This window comes from Vulpes vulpes, unplaced genomic scaffold (genome assembly GCF_048418805.1).
Source record: "Vulpes vulpes isolate BD-2025 unplaced genomic scaffold, VulVul3 u000000669, whole genome shotgun sequence".
NCBI lineage: Eukaryota > Metazoa > Chordata > Mammalia > Carnivora > Canidae > Vulpes > Vulpes vulpes.
The window spans coordinates 48,491-75,088 of NW_027325820.1; the positions used below are offsets into that span (position 1 = coordinate 48,491).

The window sequence follows — 26,598 nt, forward strand, 5'->3', positions numbered from 1 at the left end:
ATAACTGAGATGCAAAACTGGATGTAAGAACCACAAGGACAGAAGAAATGGAAGAATGAGTTGCTGGTATAGACGATAAAACTATGGAAAATAATAAGCGTAAAAGAAAATAGAAAGAAAAGTATTGGATCATGAATGTAGACTTAAGGAACTGAGCAACTCCACAACTTTATGGATAACATTTGTATCAAGGGATTCCTAGAAGAGAAGAGGGGAAAATGGGTACATGGCTTATTTGACCAAATTATATCTGAAAACTTCCCTAATCTAGGAAAGGAAACAGACATCCGAATACAGGAAGCACAGAGAACTCCTATCAAAATCAATAAAAGCAGATAACACTAAGACATAGTGTAGTAAATTTTGCAAAATACATAATAAGGAAAGAACCCTGAAAGTAGCAAGGGAAAAGAAGTCCCTCACCTCCAAAGGAAGAAAACTAGGGTTAGCAGCAGATCTGTCCACAGTACTTGGCAAGCCAGAAACGAATGGCAGCATATATTCAACGTGCTGAATGGGAAAAATCTGCAGCCAAGAATACTTTATCCAGCAAGGCTATCATTCAGAATAGGAGAGATAAAGAGTTTCCCAGACAAACAAAACTAAAGGAGTTTGTGACCACTAAACCAGCCCTAGAAGAAATATGAAAGCGGATTCCTTGAGTGGGAAAGAAAGACCAAAAACAACAAAGACTAGAAAAGAACACAGAAAATCTCTGGAAACACCGACTTTACAGGCCACGCAATCACATTAAATCCGTATCTATCAATAATCACTCTGAGTATAAATGGACTAAATGATGCAACCAAAAGAGTGTCAGAATGGATTTTAAAAAAGACCCATCTATATATTGCCTACAAGAGACTCATGGTGACTTTAGGTCTAAAATGAGTCTCTTGCAGGCAATAAGACCTAAAGTCACCTGAAGATTGATACTGAGGGGATGGAGAAACATTTATCATGAAAATGGACATCAAAAGAAAGCTGAGTAGCAACAGTTACATCAGATAAACTAGATTTTAAAACGGAGATGGTAACAAGAGATGAAGAAGGGCACTATATCATAATAAAGAGGTCTATCCAACAAGAAGATCTAACAATTGTAAATGTTCATGCCCACAACTTGGGAGCACTTATATATAAATCAACTAATAACAAACATAAAAAAAACTCATGGATAATACAATAATAGTAGGGAAGTTAACACCCCACTTACAGCAATGGACAGATCATCTAAGCACAAAATCAACAAGGAAATAATGGTTTTCAATGACTCACTGGAACAGATGCACTGAACAGATATACTTGGAACATTTCATCCCAAAGCAGAATACACATTCTTCTTGAGTGGATATGGAACATTCTCTGGAATAGATCTCATACTAGGACATGATTCATGCTTCAAAAGTACAAACAGATTTAGATCATATGATGCATATTTTCTGACCACAATGCTATGAAACTTGAATTCAGTCACAAGAAAAAAATTGGAAAGACCACAAATACATGGAGGTTAAAGTAGATCCTACTACAAAATGAATGGATTAACCAGGTAATCAAAGAATAAATCAAGAAATACAAGGAAGCAAATGAAAATGAAATCACCATAGTGTGAAATCTTTGGGATGCAGCAAAAACGATCAAAAGAAGGAAATATATAGCAATACAGGCCTACCTCAAGAACAAAGAAAAGTCACAACTTTTCACAACTATATACAACCTAATCTTATACATAAAGGAGCTAGAAAAGGAACAGCAAATAAAGCATATATCCAGCAAAAGAAAAGAAACAATAAAGATTAGATAAAAATAAACATCATAAAAGCAAAAAAAAAAAATAGAACGGATCAATGAAATTAGGAAACGGTTCTTTGAAAGATTTATTTTTTTTAATTTTTTAAAAAAGATTTTATTTATTATTTATTCATGACACGCACATAGAGGGAGAGGCAAAGATATAGGTAGAGGGAGAAGCAGGCTCCATGCAGGGAGCCTTTGTGGGAATCCATCCCCGGACCAAAGGATCATGCCCTGAGCCGAGGCAGACACTCAACCACTAAGCCACCCAGGCATCGTGAAAGATTTAATAAAGTTGATAAAATGCTAGCCAGACTTTTTTGTATATTTTCTATCGCAGTTAAATTTGCAAACATACATTATAAAACCCAGTGGTCATCCCGTCAAGTGCCCCCCTTCAGTGCCCATCACCCAGTCACCCCATCCCCCCGCTGACCTCCCCTTACACTACCCCTTGTTTGTTTCCCAGAGTGAGGAGTCTCTCATGTATGTCACTGTCTCTGATATTTCCCACTCATTTTCTCTCCTTTCCCCTTTAATCCCTTTCACTATTTTTTATATTATCTGAATGAATGATCATATAATGTTTGTCCTTCTCCAATTGACTAAGTTCACTCAGCATAAAACCCTCCAGTTCTATCCACATTAAAGCGAATGGAAGGTATTCGTCACTTATAATGGCTGAGAAATATTCCATTGTATATATAGACCACAACTTCCTTACCCATTCATCTTTTGATGGGCGCCAAGGCTCCTTCCACAGTTTGGCTATTGTGAACATTGCTGCTATAAACATTGGGGTGCAGGTGTTCTGGCGTTTCACTGCATCTGTATCTCTGGGGTAAGTCCCCAGCAGTGCAATTGCTGGGTCATAGGGTAGCTCTATTTTTAACTTTTTGAGGAAGCTCCACAGAGTTTTCCAGAGTGGCTGTACCATTTCAAATTCCCACCAACAGTGCAAAAGAGTTTGCTTTTCCCCCCATCCTCTCCAACATCTATTGTTTCCTGTCTTGTCAATTTTCCCCATTCTCACTGGTATGAGGTAGTATCTCATTGTGGTTTTGATTTGTATTTCCCTGATGGCAAGTGATGCAGGGCATTTTCTCATGTGCTTGTTGGCTATGCGTATGTCTTCTTTGGTGAAATTTCTGTTCATGTCTTTTGCCTATTTATGATTGGATTGTTTCTTTGCTGTTGAGTTTAATAAGTTCTTTATAATCTTGGATACTAGCCCTTTATCCAACAGGTCATTTGCAAATATCTTCTCCTGTAGATTGTCTTTTAGTTTTGTTGACTGCTTCCTTTGCTGTGCAGAAGCTTTGTATCTTGATGAAGTCCCAATAATTCATTTTTGCTTTTGTTTCCCTTGCCTTCATGGATGTGTCTTGCAAGAAGTTGCTATGGCCAAGTTCAAAAAGGGTATTGCCTGTGTTCTCCTCTAGGATTTTGATGGATTCTTGTCTCACATTTAGATCTGCCATCCATTTTGAGTTTCTCTTTGTGTATGGTGTAAGAAAATGGTCTAGTTTATTTCTTCAGCACGTGTCTGTCTAATTTTTCCAGCACCATTTATTGGAAAGATTATCCTTTCTTCAACGGATAGTCTTTCCTGCTTTGTCAAAAAGTAGTTGACCATAGAGTTGAGGGCCCATTTGGGATTCTGTATTCTGTTCCATGGATCTATGTGTCTGTTTTTGTGCCAGGACCACACTGTCTTGATGATCACAGCTTTGTAGTACAACTTGAAATCCAGCATTGTGGTGCTCCCCAGCGCTGGTTATCTTTTTCAATATCCCCCTGGCTATTCGGAGTCTTTTCTGATTCCACACAAATCTTAAGATGATTTGTTCCAACTCTCTGAAGAAAGTCCATGGTATTTTGATAGGGATTACATTAAATGTGTAAATTGCCCTGGGTAGCAATGACATTTTCACAATATTAATTCTTCCAATCCATGAGCTTGGAATATTTTTCCATTTCTTTGTGTCTTCCTCCATTTCTTTCAGAAGTGTTCTGTAGTTTTTAGGGTATATATCCTTTACCTCTTTGGTTAGGTGTATTCCTAGATATCCTATGGTTTTGGGTTCAATTGTCAATGGAATTGACTCCTTAAATTCTCTTTCTTCAGTCTCATCGTCAGTGTATAGAAATGCCACTGACTTCTGGGCATTGATTTTATATCCTGACACACTGCTGAATTGCTGTAGGAGTTTTAGAAGTCTTGGGGTGGAGTCTTTTGGGTTCTCTATGTACAGTATCATGCCATCTGCAAAGAGGGAGAGTTTACCTTCTCTGTCAATTTGAATGCCTCTAATTTCTTTTGTTGTCTGATTCCTGAGGCTAGGACTTCTAATACTATGTTGAATAGCAGTGGTGAGAGTGGACATCCCTGTCGTGTTCCTGATCTTAGGGGAAAGGCTCAGTGTTTTCCCATTGAGAATGATAATTGCTGTGGGCTTTTCATAGATGGCTTTTAAGATGTTGAGGAATGTTCCCTCTATCCTTACACTCTGAAGAGTTTTGATCAGGAATGGATGGTGTATTTTGTCAAATGCTTTCTCTGCATCTATGGAGAGGATCATATGGTTCTTGTTTTTTCTTTTGTTGATATTTTCTGTCACGTTGATTGTTTTATGAGTGTAGAACCAACCTTGCATCCCGGGGATAAATCACAGTTGGTCATGGTAATAATCTTCTTAATGTACTGTTGGATCCTATTATCTAGTATCTTGTTGGGAATTTTTGCATCTGTGTTCATCAGAGAGATTGGTCTCTCTGAGATTCTCCTTTTTGGTGGGGTCTTTGTCTGGTTTTGGAAATAAGGGGATGCTGGCCTCATAAAACGAGTTTGGAAGTATTCTGTTTCTTTCTATCTTTTGGAACACCTTTAGTAGAATAGGTATTGTTTCTTCTTTAAAGGTTTGATAGATTTCCCCTGGGAAGCCATGTGGCCCTGGACTTTTGTGTCTCGGGAGGTTTTTGATGACTGCTTCAATTTCCTTCCTGGTTAATGGCCTGTTCAGATTTTCTATTTCTTCCTGTTCCAGTTTTGGTAGTTTGTGGTTTTCCAGAAATGCGTCCATTTCTTCTAGATTGCCTAATTTATTGGTGTATAGCTGTTCATAATATGTTTTTAAAATCATTTGCATTTCCTTGGTATTGGTTGTGATCTCTCCTTTTTCATTCATGTTTTTATTTTATTTTTTTAAACATTTTTAAAATTTGTATTTATTTATGATAGTCACACAAACACACACACACACACACACACACACAGAGAGAGAGAGAGAGAGAGAGAGAGAGAGAGAGAGAGAGGCAGAGGGAGAAGCAGGCTCCATGCACCAGGAGCCCGACATGGGATTCGATCCCGGGTCTCCAGGATTGCGCCCTGGGCCAAAGGCAGGCGCCAATCTGCTGTGCCACCCAGGGATCCCCTCATTCGTGATTTTATTAATTAAAGTCTTTTATCTTTTGTTTTTAATAAGGCTTGCTAATGGTTTATCTATCTTATTAATTCTTTCAAAGAACCAACTCCTAGTTTTGTTGATCTGTTCTATAGTTCTTGTGGTCTCTATTTCATTGAGTTCTGCTCCAATATTTATTAACTCTATTCTTCTGCTGGGTGTAGCATTTATTTGCTGTTCTTTGTCCAGTTCCTTTAGGTGCGAGGTTAGCTCATGTATTTGTTGTTTGTTTGTTTGTTTTTCCAGTTTTTTGAGAGATGCTTGTATTGCGATGTATTTCTCTCTCTGGACTGCTCTTGCTGTATTCCAAAGATTTTGAACGGTTGTCTCTTCATTTTCATTAGTTTCCACGAATCGTTTTAATTCTTCTCTAATTTCCTGATTGACCCTTTCATCTTTTGGCAGGGTGCTCTTTTACCTCTACGTGTTTGAGTTTCTTCCAAATTTCTTTGTGTGATTGAGTTGTAGTTTCAAAGCATTGCGGTCTGAAAATATGCAGGGGAAAATCCCAACCTTTTGGTATGGGTTGAGACCTGATTTGTGACCCAGTATGTGGTTTATTCTGGAGAAATTTCCATGTGTACTTGAGAAGAATGTGTATTCAGTTGCATTCGGATGTAAAGTTCTGTAAATATCTGTGAACTACATCTGTCCAGTGTATCATTTAAAGCTCTTGTTCCTTTGGAGATGTTTTGCTTAGAATATCTGTCATTTGCAGAAAATGCCATTTTGAAGTCTCCTATTATTAGTGTATTATCATCTAAGTATGTTTTACTTTGGTTATTAATTGATTGATATATTTGGCAGCTCCCACATTAGGGGCATAAATATTCATGATTGTTAGGTCCTCTTGTTGGATAGATCCTTTAAGTGTCCTTTAAGTGATATAGTGTCCCTCTTCATCTGTTACTACAGTCTTTGGGTTAAACTTTAAGTTCTCTGACATGATTATTGCTACCCCAGCTTTCTTTTGAGGACCATTTGAATGGTAAATGATTCTCCAGTCTTTCATTTTCAGGCTGTAAGTGTCCTTAGGTCTAAAATGAGTTTTTGTAGACAGCAAATAGATGAGTCTTTCTTCAATACTAGCCAGACTTTACAAAAAAGAGAAAGGACCCAAATAAACAAAATCGCAAATGAAAGAGGGTACATTACAACCAGCACACGGAAATACAACTATAAGAGAATATTTGGAAAAATTATATGCAAACAAATTGGACAACCTGAAAGAAATGGATAAATTCTTAGAAACATATTAATTATCAAAACTGCTACAGGAAGAAATGGAAAATTTGAACAGACCCATAACCAGCAAGGAAAATTAATCAGTAATCAAAAACCTCCCAACAAATAAAAGCCAGGTGACTTCCTGGGGGAATTCTACCAAACATTTAGGGGAGAGTTAATACCTATTCTTCCAAAACTTTTCCAAGAAAATAGAAATAGAAGAACTTCCAAATTCCTTTTATCAGACCAACATTACCTTAATTCTAAAACCAGACGAAGGCCTCACTATAAAGGAGAATTACAGGCCAATATCCCTGATGAACACAGATACAAAATGTTCTACAAAATACTAGCAAATTAAATTCAACAGCGCATTAAAAGAGTTATTCACCATAATCCAGTGGGGCTTATTCCTGGTCTGCAAGGCATTTCAATATTTGTAAATCAATAAACGAACAGATATGATCCTCTTGGTAGATGCAGAAAAAGCTTTTGTCAATATATAGCATCCATTCTTGAGAAAAAAAAACCCTCAACAGTGTAGGGATAGATGTAGCATACCTCAACATTATAAAGGCCATGGATGAAAGACCTACAGCTGATATAGCATCCTCAATGGGGAAAAACTGAGAGCTTTTCCTTTATGGTCAAGAACAAGACAATTATATCTGTTCTCACCACTGTTATTTAATATAGTCCTGGAAGTCTTAGCCTCGGCCATCAGACAACAAAAGGAAAAAAAAAAGACATCTAAATTAGCAAGGAAGAATTCAAACTTTCAATATTCACAGATGACATGAAACTCTATGTGAAAAACCCGAAAGATTCCACCAAAAATTTGCTAGGACTGATACATAAATTCAGAAAAGTTTCATGATACAAAATTAATGTATATAAATCTATTCCATTTCTATACACCAATAATGAAACAGCAGAAAGAGAAATCAATGAATTGATCCCATTTATAATTTCATCAAAACCAATTAAGTACCTAGGAATAAACTTCACCAAAGATATGAATGATCTGTACTCTGAAGTAAGATAATAATAATGATTTCTTATATTTGTTGAAAAAACAGAGGCATCAAAAGATAAAGTGGATAAATTATACTTCATCAAAATTATAATATTTTGTATTCAAAGGACATCATGAGTTAAGTCAAGAGACAACTCATAATGGAAAAAAATAACTTTGGTAAATGATATATTTAAGTGACTAATGTTGAATACATTAAGAACTCTTGCAACTCAACAATAATAAGACAAATATTCAATTTAAGAATGGATAACAGATCTGAATAGACATATCTCCAAAAGAGATTATAAATGTTTAATGTGAATATTAAAAGATGTTCAACATCATTAGCTGTCAGCGAAATGAAAATCAAAATCATAATGTGATATCATGTCACACCTACTGAGGTGACTAAAATAATAAGTACACACAATAACAAGCACTGATGAGAGTATTGAGAAATTACAATTATCATATCTTGCTGATAGGACTATATAATGGTGCAGTCATTTGGGAAAGCAGTATAGCCATTTTTTCAATAGGTTAATCATAGAGTTTCCATATGACTGAACATTACACTTTTAAGTATATATCTAATAAAAATAAAAATATACCTATACCAAAAATTGTACATGAATTTTTACAGCACTTTCATACTAGTCCAAACGTATAAATAACTAAAATGTCCCTCAACTGATGAGTGGATAAATCAGAAATGGTATATCCATACAATTGAATATGATACAACAATAAAAAGGCATAGATGAAATTCAAAATCATTGTACTAAATGAAAAAGCCAGACACAAAAGACTACAATATCGTATGATTACCTTCATATGAAATGTCTAGTGTAGACAAATCCAGAGAGACAAGAGGTATATTAATGATTGACTAAGGCTGAGTGATTTTGTTGGAAATAAAGAATTACTACTGAAATATTCTGTATCTGTTTGAGTACTCATGAATATGTTAAGCAACAGATTGATGTGACAAGTTAGGTTTATTTGGCAAGAATACTACATCGACAGCACATAAGATAAAGTCAAGAGAATTGTGTAGAGAAAGTGAAATAGGTTTGGAAGCTATTATAATAATTTTGATTATATCTGTTGAGGATCTGCTCTAAATCCCGATAGTTCAGAAGGAAAATATTTAGGAAGTAACAGTAAATTAAAAATTGATGCTAGACTGGAAGTAACTAGATATAAAGATTCTGGAGTGACTTCCAAATTGTTGGATTGAAGAGTACCATAGAGATTGGCTTCCTTCACCCAGGTAGAGACCAGATTAGGAGCAGCAAGTTTAAGATCCAATTGGCTGAGTTATCTGTAATATTTCCATTAGTGGTTTTAGTTCCATTTCTTTCAAATTTTCTATTCAATTAAAAATGTCCAGCTCTACTTGTATCCCTGTATTTCTATTTAAAAGTGTACATGATATTTCACACTGTTCTAGAATTTCTGGTTAAAGAAAATGTGAAATTGACAAAAAAAAAAAAAAAAAGGATGACTACTATTGGGTAGTTGTGTTTTTTTGAGATGAAGGAAACCTTCCAAAGTTGATTTTGTGATGACAGTTGCACAACTCTGTGGATATACCAAAAAAAAAAAAAAAAAAAAAAACAAACCCGCATTAAATTTATACTTCAAATGGTTGAATTACATGTTTTGTGAGTTCTACCTAAATAAAGCTGTTACAAAAAGATTATCAAGATTTTTTGTCTGTTTCAAAATAGTCTACTTACAAATTCCATGTATTATCTGATATTAAGCAATACTCTTAATATTAAAATAAATAGTCTGTTACATTAAAGAGTTTTGCTGGAAAGAATAGGCCAGAGAAAATCAGAAATCTCATCCTATATGATGTTTCACTCCAACCACTCAAGTTTGTCAATTATATCAGAATACAGTATACCAGCTGGTAGAAATGCCAAGACTTTGCTGATATATTTAACATGACACTCTGTAGGGAAATTCTCATGGATATATTTTGAATTGATACTATTTTAAATAAACTCATGACTAAAGAGTAGCAATAATAAATTGAGATAAAATTAAAACAGAAATCATAGTTTATAAAAAGTGATGTCAAATCTGTGCCACCACCCACAAATATAAGCATTTGTGCTCTCTAATCACCTTTCTCTTTGGAATGTTGTACCTTGAAAGTGTAAAGCTATTCTCTGCCATCATGCAAAGAAACAGGATAGGAAAAAAAACAAACAATTGAACAAATCGGATAAGAGAGGTCCAGGGTCTGCAGCCTAATGGTGAGGAGATGACGCTCAAACAGTTTCCTGACTACTTTAAGACAGAGCATAAATTGGAGATCACTATGCTGTCCCAGGGTGTGTCCATGTTCTACTCCTTCTTCGTGCCAGCTGCCAAGCTCAAGGAATGGTTGGATCAGCTGATGACAGAGATTGTAAGCCATGTGTGGAAGCGAAAACTGGGCAGCCATGTGCGGGCACTGGTGCTTGAGCTGTGCTGCAATGACGAGAGCGGCAAGGACGTTGAGGTTCCCTATGTACGATACACCATCCACTGACTCCTGTCCAGGCCGTAGGCTGGCCCCAGCCCTGGCCCCTACCCCATCCCACCCCCCAGCTCAGGGCTCCCATTAGGCCTCTGGCAGTGGTCCAGCTAGCCAGGCCTGGTATCCCCTCATCATCCCCTTCCCTGCACCCCTCTTGCCACTGCTTTCTACCTTAATTGGAACCTGAATCCTAATAAAGAATTATTAACCCCCCCCCCAAAAAAAATTATCTCAACCCAGCATCTTTAGATCAAGATTGCTCTACAACCACCTCTTCAGAATGCTCAAACCACTATGATGTCCAGGGCAAGCATCAGCCATCCTCTGCCAATTTGGCTTCCATTTCTGTAGTGCCTCTGTGTTTGAAGAAACACTCACCAATATGCAGTGCCCCAGAAATAACACTCTGTCAGTTAACAGTAATCAAAGTGATGATAACCAGAATATTGTCTGTTGAAACTGACTCCCATGCAAAGGAAAAATACAGAGATGTAATTAAAATTCTTCTAAAATCATCTTACATCAATTCTAAGTTAACGTGTATGTTCCAAAACTCGGATAAATTGTTATGTCACATGGCTGCAAAGTGCCTTGGGCTACTTCTATATTTCCAATTAAGGGAAAAGGTAACATTGAGTAATTCCTGGGTTGCTTTTTGCCAAAATAATTTCTCTGAATACCCTGAAAATGAGAAGGCGATATATTGCCTCTGGACCCTTACTGTTATAATAAAAGAAATCTTTAAAGATACATGTTCACAAGAAACAGAAATTTTAAAGCAGTTCCTGACTCCTTTTGATACTATTTTTGAAGTTTTGTACAATTCCTTATTTTCTCTGCATTTCAAAAGCTGCCAAGACACCTCTAAAATAATAAACAGCATGATATGTTCCCTGGAATTGCTTGAACTTCTTATAGGTTCCAGAATCCATCTGAAACTACATTTCACTTGCCAGAAGATTTTATTTTTGAAACCTTCTTGTGTGCTAGATGTCATTACCTGGCCTGTTGAGGTTTTTGTCAAGAGGAAGTTCATCATATTCATCAAAAAGTGCCTTCTCTGGAAAGTGGGTGAAGACCTTTGTCAGGGATCTGGCCCTGCCCTGATGCCACCAGACCAGCATTTAGATGTAGACATGTTGGCTTTAGCAGATGCTGTTTTGCAAACTGTGGATTTGGGCTTATTGAAGATGTTGTCTGTCCATGGAAAACCTCCCTGCTCTGGTGGAGATGAAGTTCAACCTGCATGTGAGTGTGTCCATGGTCCAGATCACGTGATTCTCAGAGCAGCAAGCCTACTTATCATTAAATCCTTAGAAATCAAGTTTCAAAGTTGTACTTCAGCAAATGAAATAAAAGTTGATTTACAGAGTTTCATGTCTGAGTTATTGACATTCTTAAAGCCTCATCTTCAGCCCTCTCTTCAGTTGCACAATCCATGTGAGTGGATCTCCAGGGTCGTCCTAGAACAAGATGATGACATGCTGGAGGCCACCAAGCATCACTGGGCATCTACCTAAAGTTGACCAGACAGTGTAAAGCTACTGAAGGCTTGACCCAAGAAAAAGAAATGTGGAACCATCGCACACATGAATATGGCTATAATCCACACTGTATTTTCTTATTCTTATTGAAAAATATAGGATTTGATTCTTCAGTTCTTCTTGACTTTTCTATTTCATCAGAAACCTGTTTCCTCGAATATTTAGTAAGATATTTAAAATTACTGCAAAAAGACGGGGCTAGTTTTTTCACAATTTGCAAGTATTTTGATGTAACTGAACCTAAAGATAGTATAAATATTTGTGGTTGTGGCTCGTCACTTGTCCAGGACTGAAGCAGCAACCAAATTGAACTTAGCTTTTGGGCTGCTCTTGGTAGTCACAGAAATGCCCATGCTTCGGTCCCCTGGGCTTCTGATGCTTCCCAGAGTCAGAGGTGACAGCTCCATGGCTCCTTCCAGCTGTAGAGCAAGAGAAAGGGCCTCCGATGGAGCTAGAAACACCCCTAGCTCTGTTTCAACCATCTCCGCCAGCATCAGAGCCAGTATCTCCTCCATCAGCAGTTCCAAATCTGGAACAAGAGCTCATGTCTTCTTCTGCATGAACTGCAGTCAGTTCGACCACCAGCTTTCCTGAGAATTGTAACTCCATCCCTAAACATAGAGACAGAGCCACCCTTCAGCCCCAGAGGCTACCTGCCACTGGTGCATAACCCCCCAAGCACCAGCTGCATGAGGAGAAGCCGGGTCTCGTGGACTTCGCTCCCAAGCTGGTGGCAGAGCAATTGACATCCATAGATGCAGATCTGTTCAAGAAGGTGGTGCCCCAACAGTGCCTGGGCTCCATCTGGTCCAAGCGGAACGAACCCAGCATGCACAGTCCGTGCCACCATCACCCAGTTCAATGATGTGGCCAACTGTGTCATCACCACCTGCCTTGGCAACCCACGCATGACAGCCCGGGACAGGGCCATGGTGGCGGAGCACTGGATCAAGGTGGCCAAGCCCTGTCAAATCTTGTGGAACTACTCCTCCATGCATGCCATCCTCTCTGCTCTGTAGAGTGCCTCAATTCACCGCCTGAAGAATACATGGGCCAAAGTTTCCAGGAAGAAACTTTGAACATTTAAAACAATGTGCACCAAAGACAATCCGCAGAGCAGAAAACTGCTTATCCAGGAAGGGCCATCTAAAGTTGGAACCCTGGGGATAAATGTCCAGAGAGCATGGAAGAGGGGGTGGCAGAAGAAAGGTGTCGTCCCATTCCTTGGCACCTTCCTCACTGACCTGCTCATGCTGGATACTGCAATGGAGGAGTACCTGGAGGAGAATGAGATCAGCCACCAGAAGAAGAATAAGGAATACAGAGTCATGACTGAGATCATGCTGCTCCAGGTGGCTGCAGATCATTACAACATAGAGCCTAAGCATCCATTTAGGGCCTGGTTCCAGTCTGGGAAGTGGCTCAGTGTAGAGGAGAGCTAAATCCTGTCCTGCCAGCTGGAGCCCCGATCTTAGCTGGCCAACGGAACTCACAAACCGGAAGAACTGGTCACAGTCAACCTCAGGGCTGAGCTGTTGTCCAGGGGTAACAATGGGCATGGGACCCATCTGCTCAACACCATGTCCTTCCATCTCTTTACTTATTTGGAGGACCAATATTTCATCATCTTAAATAGTAAATGGTAGATTTCAATATTATTGTATTAAATCCTCTTTTATTTTAGAAAAAAATTCTGGTTTGAGCATTTTGAACAAATAGAAGCTTTATCTTTTTTTAAATCATATACTTTTAAAATATTTTATTTATTTATTCATGAGAGACACAGAGAGAAAGAGGCAGAGACATAGGCAGAGGGAGAAGCAGGCTTCATGCAGGGAGCCCAATGCGAGACTTGATCCCGGGACTCCAAGATCACTCCCTGGGCTGAAGGCAGCTGTTGAACTGCTGAGCCACCCGGGAGTCTCCATATACTTCTTTTTTATTGAAGTATTTTTTGTTGCTCACCACAAGCATAGCTACCATCTGTCACCATACAACACTGTTACAATACCACTGAGTACATTTCCTATGCTGTGCCTATCCTGCATTCCCATGACTTATTCATTCCATAACTGGAAGACTGTACCCCCCCTCCTTTATCCATTTTACCCATTACCATCTCCCCTCTGGCAACTACCAGTTTGTTCTCTGTAATACGTTTCTGTTTCTGAGAAGCTTTGTCTTTGAGATAAGTAATATTTGCTCTTTAAGTATTCCATAAGGAGTGGAAAAAGATTATAGCTTATGTTGGTTTTATTGGGAGAAATTGATTTGGGTGTTTGTAAGAGGGAAGTAAAAAATTTTTAAATATTTTTATGTTTAAATAATGTGTTTGATACTGACATTCTATATACATATCTATAGAACAAAACTCATAATTGTCTATTTAAGATAACTTAATTTGGACTAGCTGAGCTTGAGTCTAAGCTGTGGGCTATGTTTACATCTGCTCCTCTTTTCTGTTTTCATGGTAGGATCTGCAGCAACCTTACATATATTCTCACAGGGTTGACAAAATCCATAGGGCACAAACCAAAATTCACAAACCTCTTCTCTTGGCATGTCCACTAATATTTCATTGATCAAAGCAAGCCACATAACCAAGCCCTGCATCAGTGAAACATAGGACAGCATATTCTTTCCATTTCAGGAAGAGCAGCAGACTGACATAGCAAAGGAGCATACATGTGTTGTGCCCAAGATTGAGAATCTGAGAAAACTACCAAGGAGCCGACACCAATGCAAGTACATGAGGGTTTATTAACAAGCTTGAGCTTGGGTCCACGTATACCTGACACAGCAGAGCAGGGACTTGGACCCAGAGGTGGCTTACAGCTGAGATTTTATAGGCTGGTCTAGGGGTAAGGTGGGGTTTTTCAGTAAGGGTGGGGGTGTGAGAATCTCCAGTAAAGAGGTCTCACAAGCTCTTGCTTCCTTATTCTGATAAGGGTGTGCTTTGTGATTTTGCCTGTAGCCGGGGTAAGGTAGAATTCAGTACCTGGTCACAGTGGCCTGGTCACAGTGGCCTGAGATGACTGCCGAAGCTACAATGGCTATACTTGTGCCAGTGTTAAACTTGAATGGCCCTAATTTTCTCAGCCTCCACATTTCCCCCTCTCAGCGGAACCTAAAGAAGGACCCAACCATGGGTCCAGGTTAGTCTAGTAACAAGGTCTAGTGGTTGGTATTGTTGTCTAAGTACCATAAGCTGGACTGTACTGATTCTGTCTTTGACAAAAGTAATCTATTGATAATGCAGGGCCCAAAGGTGAGGAGAAGGAGGAGGATTATCAGGGACCTGGCTAGGGTGGACAACAAGGTAGTGAGCCAGGGGGAACGACTGAACCAGGATTCGAACCAACCTTGTTGCTGTTCTGGTTCTCATTTTCACTTAGCCAAACTTTCCCTGACCTTTGCCATAGATTCTTGGACCTGTCTGTATGTGTGTGTGTGTATGTGTGTGTGTGAAGTGAAGCAGGGGGCTACAAGATGAAGCGACATTAGTGGGGCAAGTGAGAATGGCGCAGCCTTAGCTTTAGGGGATTGTCCTTGTTGGGCTGACTCTTCCATACTGGAACAAAGTCCTTGAGAATGGTGTGGGGGTCAGCTGGCTGGACATGGGTGTAGTGGACCCATGGAGTTATTCCGTCGACCATGAGAGCCATGGGAGTGGTCAGGATCACGATGTGGGGTCCTTTCCAGCCAGGTTGGATTGTCTGCTGTTGATGTCTCCACACATACACCCAATCGCCTGGTCGATATCGATGGGAGTCAGGGGGTGGCCCAGTCTCATAGAGGGCCTTCAGCTTAGGCCATACCTGCTCATGGGCTCTTTGTAACATTTGGAGGGAGAAACGAAGTTGTTGATCATAAAACTCAGCAAGCACCTCATGTTTAAAATTGGGGATAATAGGTGGAGGACCATGATCTCAAAGGGGTAAGTCCCATCTCATATGGGGAGTTTTGTACCCTATATAGGGCAAAGGGGAGGAGAGTCACCCAGCCCCCACCAGTCTCCAGGGCTAATTTAGTTAAGGTCTCCTTTAATGTTCTGTTCATCCTCTCTACCTGTCCTGAGCTTTGGGGCATATATGCACAATGTAATTTCCAATCTGCCCCAAGTCCTAGTGCCACTCCCCGTGTTACCTTAGAGACGAATCCTGGTCCGTTGTCTGATCCAATCTTAACAGGAAAACCATACCTCAGTAAGATGTCTTCCAGCAGTTTCTTGGTCATGGTCTGTACTGTTTCATGTCAGGTGGGAAATGCCTCTGTTCATCCTGAAAAAGTATCTACAAACACTAGTAAATACCAGTATCCATATTTTCCAGGTTTTACCTCAATGAAGTCCACTTCCCAGTCGGCTCCTGGGTGGTCCCCCCGGAGCTGGGTGCCAGGGTTGGATCCATGGGAGGTGGCATTAGTTAATTGGCATGCATGGCAGCTTGCCACAATCTGCTCAATCTTTGCTCGAGAGTCTTTAATAGTGATCTTTGCATGTCGTATGAGGTCTTCCATCTTTCTTGTTCCCATATGAGTGCTCCGATGCATTTTGGATAGGACTTGTCGTACTAGTTCCTCTGGAAGGATGATGCTGGAGTCTGCGGCCCTCCACCAGCCACGCAAACATTGGGTCATAGGCAAGCGTTTGATCCAGTGTAAGTTAGCATCAGTATAGTTGGGGGTGTCCAGCAGGGTCAGTGCCCCCAGATTGGGTTGTGTGGTTGTTAAGACCTGGGTCACCGAAAGGACTGCCTCCTTTGCTTTTGAACTGGCTAGCCAGTTTCCCCTGGCTACTGGTGTATCTGCCTTTCTGCGTCCCAGACAATGGATGATAGCTAGTGCCTTGGGAAGCCAGAGGGTCCTCAGGAGTTCAAGGACCTCTGTCTTGTTTTTAATAGTTTTTCCCTCTGCTGTCAGAAGCCCTCTCTCTCTCTGTAAAGGGCTCCATGGATGTGAGCGGTGGCGAAGGCTCCCGCTGTCGGTGTAAATGCTTATTCGTTTACCTTCTCACATGGTCAGCGCCTTGGCCAGTGCGATCAGTTCTGCCCATTGAGCCAATGTTCCGGCTGCCAACAGCTCTGCCCAGCTGGTCTCCGTTTCCATGGTTATGGCTGCCCCTGCATATCTGACAGTCTGTCTTGACCACACCTAAAATTCCTTTCCAAGGATTTCCCTTCACAAACCTTCTACACCTTCTTTTGCATTCAGAATTTGTCCCAAGCCATTTCTTTCAGTCAGTCTCATTTAGGACAAAATTACTTTCTTTTACCTTGAACAAAAATATATTCCCATTCCTTATATATTTCTTACACATCTCTTTTCCTACATACAGAGTTGCTTTCTTTATCAGTCATCAGTCTTATTTTAGCAGAGTTTTTCATTCTTAGAAACCTTAGTCTCCAGTGAAAACTAAGGAGTAACCGATTTTGAACTGTCACACCAGAACTCTTTAGACGGCAAATTTATGAAACAGTTACGTACAAAACATGTTCACCAACAGATTCAAATCCATGTTTCAGCATTTTTTCCTGTTTGGAAAAGACCTAAATGTCCAATGAATTTAATCCTATTTATCATCAAAGTGTAGCTAAGGTTTCAGGCTACCAAGGACGTTGAAAGGTATCTTAACAATTACAGACAATTACAGAGTCCCTGAAGCCAGCTTCTTGAGGTGCCTCCGTTTTTCCTGTCGTCATCCATGGTTGTGGCCAGCAGGATCTTGGCCAGGTTTTGGGTCTGCCGGTTGCTTAGTTTAGTTTTTTGCTCTTCCGGACTTTCTCTATTATTATAAACTTTTTCTGCTACTATTATTAAGTCCTGCGTCTCTTCTTTCCTAGTCTCTCTACTCTTAGCAATTTTCTTTTGATGTCTGGAGTGACCTGGTTAACAAAAGGCATGATAATTGCGGCCTTTGTTTCTGGGGCTTCTGGGTTCATAGGGGTGTACTGCCTAAAAGCCTCTATGATTCCCTCTAAGAAGGCTGCTGGACTCTCATCCTTACCCTGTCTTACATCATATACCTTGGCCAGATTGGTAGGCTTGTGCGTGCATGGCAGCCTTGAGACCTGCCATTAGAGTCTGGCAGTAGACCCGGAGTCTCTCCTTACCTTCAGCAGAGTTGTAGTCCCAGGTAGGGTAGGATAAGGGGAAGGCAGCATTTATGAGGTCCGGGTTTTGAGTCGGCTGCCTGTCCTCTCCCAGGACAGACTTCCGAGCTTCCACTTTAATTCGTTCTCTCTTTTCGGTGGTGAAGAGAACCTGCAAGAGCTGTTGGCAGTCTTCCCAAGTAGGCTGGTGGGTAAAGAGAACACTATCTAAAAGCCCAATTAGATCTTTTGGATTATCAGAGAATTTTGCATTCTGGGTTTTCCAATTATATAAATCACTGGTGGAGAACAGCCAATATAACATTGGCTGTCCACCAGTCTCGTCGGGAGGCCCCATGGCATGGTGGGGAAGGGCGGTGGAGTTGGCCAGCCCTGCATTATGAGGTGGGGCCGCCCGGTGGGTCCGTCCGTGCATCCTAGCTGCCTGCCGGTGCACAGGAACTCCCTCCTCAGGGAGGGGTGGCGTCCCTTCTTCAGCTCCCCGGTACCTCTGATGGGGGGGTGCAGAAGGGTGAGGGGGCGTCGGTAGAGTGGTGGGAGAATCAGGTCCTCTGGGGAGGAATCCTGCAAGACTGGATAAAGGGGCTTTTTGATATTAGAGTTGGTGTCCTCCTCGGCCTTTCACGGGGCTAGGATCTTGGTAGGTCTTGCTTTGGGGTGTAAAAATAGTTTTAGCCAAGGAGGGGGATTCCTTTTTTTTTTAATAAATTAATTTTTATTGGTGTTCAATTTACCAACATACAGAATAACACCCAGTGCTCATCCCGTCAAGTGTCCCCCTCAGTGCCCGTCACCCATTCACCCCCACCCCTCGCCCTCCTCCCCTTCCACCACCCCTAGTTCGTTTCCCAGAGTTAGGAGTCTTTATGTTCTGTCTCCCTTCCTGATATTTCCCACACATTTCTTCTCCCCTCCCTTTCACTATTATTTATATTCCCCAAATGAATGAGAACATATAAAGTTTGTCCTTCTCCGATTGATTTACTGCACTCAGCATAATACCCTCCAGTTCCATCCACGTTGAAGCAAATGGTGGGTATTTGTCATTTCTAATGGCTGAGTCATACTCCATTGTATACATAAACCACATCTTCTTTATCCATTCTTCTTTCGATGGACACCGACGCTCCTTCCACAGTTTGGCTATTGTGGACATTGCTGCGAGAAACATCGGGTGCAGGTGTCCCGGCGTTTCATTGCATCTGAATCTTTGGGGTAAATCCCCAACAGTGCAATTGCTGGGTCGTAGGGTAGATCTATTTTTAACTCTTTGAGGAACCTCCACACAGTTTTCCAGAGTGGCTGCACCAGTTCACATTCCCACCAACAGTGTAAGAGGGTTTGGAGGGGGATTCCTGATCATGTCCTGCCAGGCCAGGATGTAGGGCACCTGGTCAGGGTGGCCGTCCAATTTATTTCTGAAAACCAGGGCCTTAACCTGTAAGATAATAGGTAGGTGGAAAGTTCCTTCTCCGGGCCATCCTGCGTCAAAGGTTGGCCATTCTGACATGCAGTAAGTCTGAAATTTCCCTCTCCTTATGTCTATGCTCAGATTATGAGCTCTTTCCCTAGCATCTGAGAAGTGGGAGAGCATAAGAGACAGGGGGGTGGTTTTTGTCTGCCCCATTATGTCCCCCTTCCACACTGAGGCACAGACAGTTATGACACTTAACAAAGACACAGTAACACAGACAAATGCATAAACAGTTAACACAGACACAGTAACACAGACAATTGTTCCAGTGCGGCAGACAAAAGAGAAAGTAAACCGAAGGGCTGGCAGTCGGCCCTCCTTAGAGATGAGGACTTCCATCCTCCAGGCCCGGGCAAGAGACATCTCCCAAGACCCCCCAGATGAGGACTTCATCCTCCAGGCGGGGGCAAGGGACGTCTCCCAAGACCCCCGGTTGATGGCCTACCAGCGCGTCCGCCTAAGCCAATGTCGACCTAATACAGATTGGAATTCCTACAGGTAAAAATACGGTTTAGAGCTCTCAGAAAATATGTGCGCAAAAGGTGGAAAGCGTTAAGTACTCACCAGGCGTGGAACCCTCCGGATGGGGTCCTGGGGGTTTCTCGGATCCCTGACGAGCCCCCAAATGTTGTGCACAAGATTGCAAATCCGAGAAAACCACCAAGGAGCCGACACTGATGCAAGTACATGAGGGTTTATTAACAAGCTCGATTTGGGTCCAAGTATACCTGACACAGCAGAGCAGGGACTTGGACCCCAAGGTGAGTTACAGCTGGGTCTTATTAGCAAGCTCGAGCTTGTATCCAAGTGTACCCAACACAGCAGAGCAGGGACTTGGACCCAGAGGTGGGTTACAGCTGGGTTTTTATGGGCTGGTCTAGGGGTAAGGTAGGGTTTTTCAGTAAGGTTGGGGGTGTGAGAATCTCCAGTAAAGAGGTCTCACAAGCTCTTGCTTCCTTATTCTGATAAGGGCGTGTTTTGTGATTTTGCCTGTAGCCAGGATAAGGTAGAGTTCAGTACCTGGTCACAGTGGCCTGAGATGGCTGCCGAAGCTACAATGGCAGTACTTGTGCCTATGTTAAACTTGAATGGCCCTAATTTTCTCGGCCTCCACACATGTATAATTTTAAACAGAGTAGGTGTGAAGAATTATAAGCAATGGGACAGCCAACTGCAGTGTAGCATCATCTAAGCTCAGAAAATAATTTATTTCACTTCTTTTTTTAAAAAATAAATTCAATTTAATTAATATATACTATGTTATTATTTCAGAGGTAGAATTCAGTGATTCATCAGTTGTATACAACACCCAGTGGTCATTACTTCAAGTACCCTTCTTAATGTACACACAGAGTTCAGAGAACACTCAGTGTTATGACTGAAAAACTGTGACAAATGGAAAATGGTTGAGGAATATTGGACATGAAAGGGACCTGTTAATCAAGGGAAACAATGGAAAAAATATGGAAGAAACTAATAGGCAAATGGCAAGGAATGAGAATGGAATAAGAAGAAACATAAAAACCCATTAATACCAAATAGAGCAATTATTTTTGAACCAGGGATGAATCATGACTGTCAGAATGGAGAGAAAGGAGAGAAACAAAAGAATTTCCATTCCCTTGTTTTCAGGTACATAGAAATGTCAGTCATTATATAAAACCAGAAGTAATGTAATAAATGTTACTATTGGTAATACTGCTGAGTTTGTCACAACCATTTTACAGAGGGTCAAATGAGATTAAAGATTGTCTATATGTTTCATGAGGAGTAAAATATTTTCCATCTAACTCAAGGAGAGTATGAACAAGGAGCATTTCAGAGCACAGAGGGAATTAAAAGTTTTTTGCTCCATTCCCAGAATTTCTTGGAGCAGTAGTCTTCATAGAAACAATTCAGCCTTTATTTAAATGTAGAGCAAAGATGCTGTCAAACTGGTGTAAGAAACAAAATGTTTATATATGTGCCAATGACTTCATCCCTGGGTTGTTCCTATGGAACTTCCTGAGCAAAGATTCTCTCCTTTTATTCCATGGAGGGAAGAAAGAGATTCCTAATCTTTTCTTTAATCTCATATAAAGCTTTATTATCAGTACTAGGAAGAGATTAAATAAACTCAATCTCTTCCCTTTGAGCTGTGGTAATTCCTCAGAATATGGCAGTTGTAATATTTTGTACTATTATAATTATTCCTACATGGCATTTGGCTTATTGTATTTAATTATCTGTTTAAATGTTTATTTGATTCTTAAAGCTCTCATAATGAATTCAATTGTACATTTTGACAATTAGACTCTTAAACTTTCCTAGCACCTTTTCACATGATTGTTGTTCAAAGTATTTGCTGAATGACTGGCAGGCCAGCAGGAAAGGTGGCTGGATGAATAAGAGAAATTCTAGTAGCTTAGATAAAATTGTCTGGGTTAATATTAACCTTCTGGGATGTTAATACTTTTTTAAAAATATTTTTCTTCACACAGAGGACAAGAGTCTCAGTTAATGTCTGTCCTGCTGATTGAGAGGAGATAAAAGGTAAAATTAGCATTCATTATCTGAAAATGCAAAGCCTGAGGGACATGAAAAACTAAAACTTTGTATCGAAGTCTAGAAAATCTCAACCCATTCCTGGAATCTCCATATGTAGTGAAATCTGTTTACATTAGCACTCTCAGTTACACCCAGGGGAATTTTGTGTCCAATATCACATCTCCATGGAGATTTCCTTCAGGAACTTTGGAATTAATTCCTAACTCACTGCAGGGGACTTTTCTGAGAAGACTAAATATATGACCACCAAAGAGCCAGATATTGCCTGCTTCCATTTCAAAATGACCATCCTTTCTGATAGGAAGGGATTAAGCTTGTTTTGCCTAGCAAGCTGAGTCATTAGTATCTGAGGGATGTGATGATAATGATGATGATGATGATGATGATGATGATGATGATGATGATGAAGATACTGAAGGAAGGAAAAGGAAGAAGGAGAAAAGAAAGGAGGAGGAGGGAAGGAGGAAGAGAGAGGAAGGGAGGGAGAGGGGCAGAGGCATAGGAAAAGGAGGAAGGAAACTACCTTTTTGATTATCAGTGATTTAAAAAATATTTAAATTAAATTTGCCAACATATAACATGCAGTGCTCATCTCATCATGTGCCCTCCTAATCACCCAGTTACCCTATCCCCCCACCCACCTTCCCTCTGCAGCTCTTTGTTTGTTTCCCAGAATTAGGAGTCTCTGGTTTGTCTTCCTCTCTAATATTTGCCACTCAGTTTCCCCTCTTCCCTTATGGTCCTTTTCACTATTGCTTATATTCCACATATGATTGAAACCATATGATAATCATCTTTCCAATTGACTTATTTCACTTAGCATAATACTTTCCAGGTCTATCCACATCAATGTAAATGGTAGGTATTCATCCTTTCTCATGGCTGAGTAATATTCCGTGATATCTATATTTATGTCTATGTCTATGTCTATGTCTATGTCTATATCTAATCTATATCTATATCTATATCTATCTATATCTATCTATATCTATCTATATCTATATATCACATCTTCCTTATCCATTCATCTGTTGAAGGACATTGTGGCTCCTTCCACAGTTAGGCTATTGCAGACATTGCTGCTGTGAACATTGGGCTGCAGGCGTCCCATTGTTTCACTACATTTGCATCTTTGGGGTAAATACCCAGTAGTGCAATTGCTGGGTCATAGGGTAGCTCTATTTTTAACTTTTTGAATAAGATGGAAGACTGCTTAAGAGGTAAAGTGCTAACTATAAATCTACATTATCTCTGACATTGTTGAATTGGGTATTTATTATCTCTGTTTCAAATATAAGTAAATTGAGAGACAAAAGATTTAAAAATATGTCCAGTACCACTCAGCTTAGTAAGAACTGGTACCAGTGCAGTACAAGTCTGTCTGAATCCAGAGTTTAATCTGAATGCAGATTTATTCTTCCCAAACAATATATTTATTTTTTATTGAAGTTCCATTTGCCAACATATAGTATAACACCCAGTGCTCATCCCATCAAGTGCCATCCCCATGCCCATTACCCAGTCACCCCATCCCCCTGCCCGCTTCCCCTTCCACAACCCTTTGTTCATTTCCCAGAGTTAGGAGTCTCTCATGTTTTGTCACCCTCTCTAATTTTTCCCACTGATTTTCCCTCCTTTCCCTTATAATCCCTTTCACTATTTCTTATATTCCCTTAATGAATGAAAACCATATGATGATTGTCCTCCGATTGACTTACTTCACTCAGCATAATACCCTCCAGTTCCATTCACATCGAAGCAAATGGTGGGTATTCATTCTTTCTAATGGCCAAGTAATATTCCATTGTATATATACATACCACATCTTCTTTACCCATTCATCTGTCAAAGGACATCAAAGCGAGGATCCTTCCACAGTTTGGCTATTGTGGACATTGCTGCTATAAACACTGGGTTGCAGGTGTCCCAGCGTTTCACTGTATCTGTATCTTTGGGGTAAATGCCCAGTAGTGCAGTTGCTGGGTCGTAGGGTAGTTCTATTTTTAACTCTTTGAGGGACCTCCACACAGTTTTCCAGAGTGGCTGTTCTAGTTCACATTCCCACCAACAGTGCTATACCCATATCACCCTGAACATGCCCGATCTCGTTTGATCTGGGAAGCTAACCAGGGTCGGGCCTGGTTAGTACTTGGAAGGGAGGATCAAACAATACATTTACTTCCACCCAAGGGCTTTTACAAAATTTCTGTTCCTTTAACCTCTGATACTCTTGCCCTGTAAATATCATGTAAATCATTTCATCACTTCATTCAGATCTCACTTCAAATGTAACTTCCTCAGAGACCACCTCCCACTTCCACCATGTTCACCTACCCAAACATTCTCTCATTTTCTTTATCTTGATTTTTCCAAATAGCACTTAACTCTATCCAACAATGTATTATGCAATTGTTTATTCTCTTTCTTGCCCATCAGAAACTATTTGCCCTTCCTAGGTATTTTCCTTACCATTCTAATTAGAAGGCAGAGCACATTTAGAAGTTAATAAAATATTCAAATGAAGTGGATTAATTTTCCCTAAAAGACATCAGAAGTGAAGATCACAGTGCCTGGAAAAGTTGAATTAAATGGATAGTTACATCTCATGGGAAAAAATTAAAATTTCTATCTTTTTCTCAAGGTATATATATTTCCATATTTCCTTTTTAAGATTTTATTTATTTATTCAAGAGAGAGAGAAAGGCAGAGACACAGGCAGAGGGAGAAGTAGGCTCCATGCAGGGAGCCAGAAGTGGGACTCATCCCGGGATCACGCCAGGGCAGATGCTCAACTGCTGAGCCACGCAGGCATCCCAGGTTTTTGAATTTTCATCCAAACATATTATCTATTGACTTTATATTATGAAAAAGAATAATTAAGCTCTCCTACACCAGCTGTCTCTCTCTCTCTCTCTCTCTCTCTCTCTCATACACACACACACACACACACACACACACACTTTAACAAAAAGACTACCTCATTTTTGATGCTTGACAGATGACAGATTTCAGACCTTCACCATTCCTCCTTGACCTCTTGCTCCATATCTGGGCTAGTCAATAAGAAATTCAGAATTCTCTCTCCTTTGGCACTAGTAGGGAAGGTGCAAACCTACACAATCATGCCTGCAGGAAACCTCACCCAGCCCATCTCTAATCTACTCACATCTCCCTTCACTTAAACCATTTTAGATCAACCTGTTTGCCTTCTAATTCTTTTCAGAAACTTTCAATATGTACATAATACATGTTTCCCTACCTTCTTGGTGTGTGTGTGGCATCAACACTCTTGACACCCAATATGATTTTGGATGGGGCACTGAGGTTGCTCTTACCTCAGCAAAACACAGCAATTGGCACTGTAAACAGAAGAGTATGGTAAATGACTATTACCAAGTGGGAGTCTTTGTTTTCTTGCTTTTGGCTATTTGGCTCTGCTGCCTGCTTACTAGCATGCTCTTTGAATTGCTTGCTGGTGAGTGTGTAATTTGAGATTTACTACTTTGTGGTCAACTTTCCAAATTCTCCAGAGCCTCTATTATATATTTAAGTGACCTAAGTTACAAACTTCAATAACTGGTATTTAGTGACAGAAATACAGAATTTGGGCCCTTCCTAAAATGACTCTGGGCTGTATGTCTTGGCTGAGCCCAATCTGTGTGTCTCAAACTGAATCATGTCTATCAATTCCAGCAAAAGCTGTGACTGACTCTAGACTAAGAGAAGTGAATCATACCTTGTGGCCATTGGCTGTGCATCTCAAGAAGGCATCGATCTTGTTTTGTAGAGTGCTCAGGAGAAATACGATATCCTGTGTAACATGCAGACCCATCTGGTGGTTACTCTTGTGGGGAGGATAAACCGTCATAAAGAATGTTGGTGCCCACACTTCTATAAACAGATGATTTTACTAGGACTATGAAATGCTTTGCTACTATTGTTTCTGCCTCTGTTGCCAGTAGACAGGTTGATCCTCAGAATAATAGGGCAAAAATTCATAATACCTCACTGAACAGCCACGTGATTAATAAAGACTTAAGCCCAGGGTTCGTAAACTCAATAAGGCAACAATCATCCTGACAATATTGATTTGGCACTCTGAAGGAATAAACATAAATGTGAGTAGGGTAGAGAAGAATCCTCCATATCCATTAACACCTCCTCCACAGACACATAATACCTTCATTCAGAGGGTAAAGTAAAATAAAGGTCTGCAATTTGACCCCTATTAATATAGGACAATATAGATTAAAACAAAGCCTAAAAAAAACAAAAAACAAAGCCTACAGGAATTAAAACTCATACAAGAGTAACAAAAGAAGACACCATTGTTCCTACTATCTTCACCATTATAATAGCCAAATTTGGCCAATGTTCAATGTCAATGGAAAATGAATGACACCTAACAGTAAACCACCACAACCTTAATGCCAGTGAATACTTAATTACACAATATTATTGAAATTGCTGACTTGATCCAATCAATAATTCAAAAATATTTTGCTATTACATATTTAGCTAATATGCTCTATTCAGGATATTTTCAAAACCTCTCAGCAGCCATTTGTCTTCACCTTCAAAGGCACACATGCATCTTTACCTGGCTGCACATAAGATATTTCAACAGCACTGTCATTGAACAAAACCTCTGCAAACAAGATCTTAATAGCATCCAACATTCTTCAGTAGCATAGGTATGACATTACATTGTTGACATTTTCCTCTAAGGATATTAATTTGACATCCTTTAAGTCATCCAAATATTGACAGTGGAATTCAAAAATGACATGAGACATTACCGCACACAAATTGGAAGACCCTGACATCTCAATAAAATACTTAGGTTTTATTTGGGCATTTGAGAAATGTCCCAGTGATGAT

The 26,598-nt window shown here is 40.2% G+C and overlaps 2 pseudogenes; both read left to right on the top strand.

Moving 5' to 3' along the window:
* The first annotated feature begins 9,784 nt into the window (after positions 1 to 9,784).
* Positions 9,785 to 11,984, top strand: LOC112912447 (protein Lines homolog 1 pseudogene; annotated as a pseudogene).
* A 47-nt stretch (positions 11,985 to 12,031) lies between these two features.
* LOC112912448 (ral guanine nucleotide dissociation stimulator pseudogene) lies at positions 12,032 to 13,028 on the top strand (annotated as a pseudogene).
* Positions 13,029 to 26,598: the final 13,570 nt, after the last annotated feature.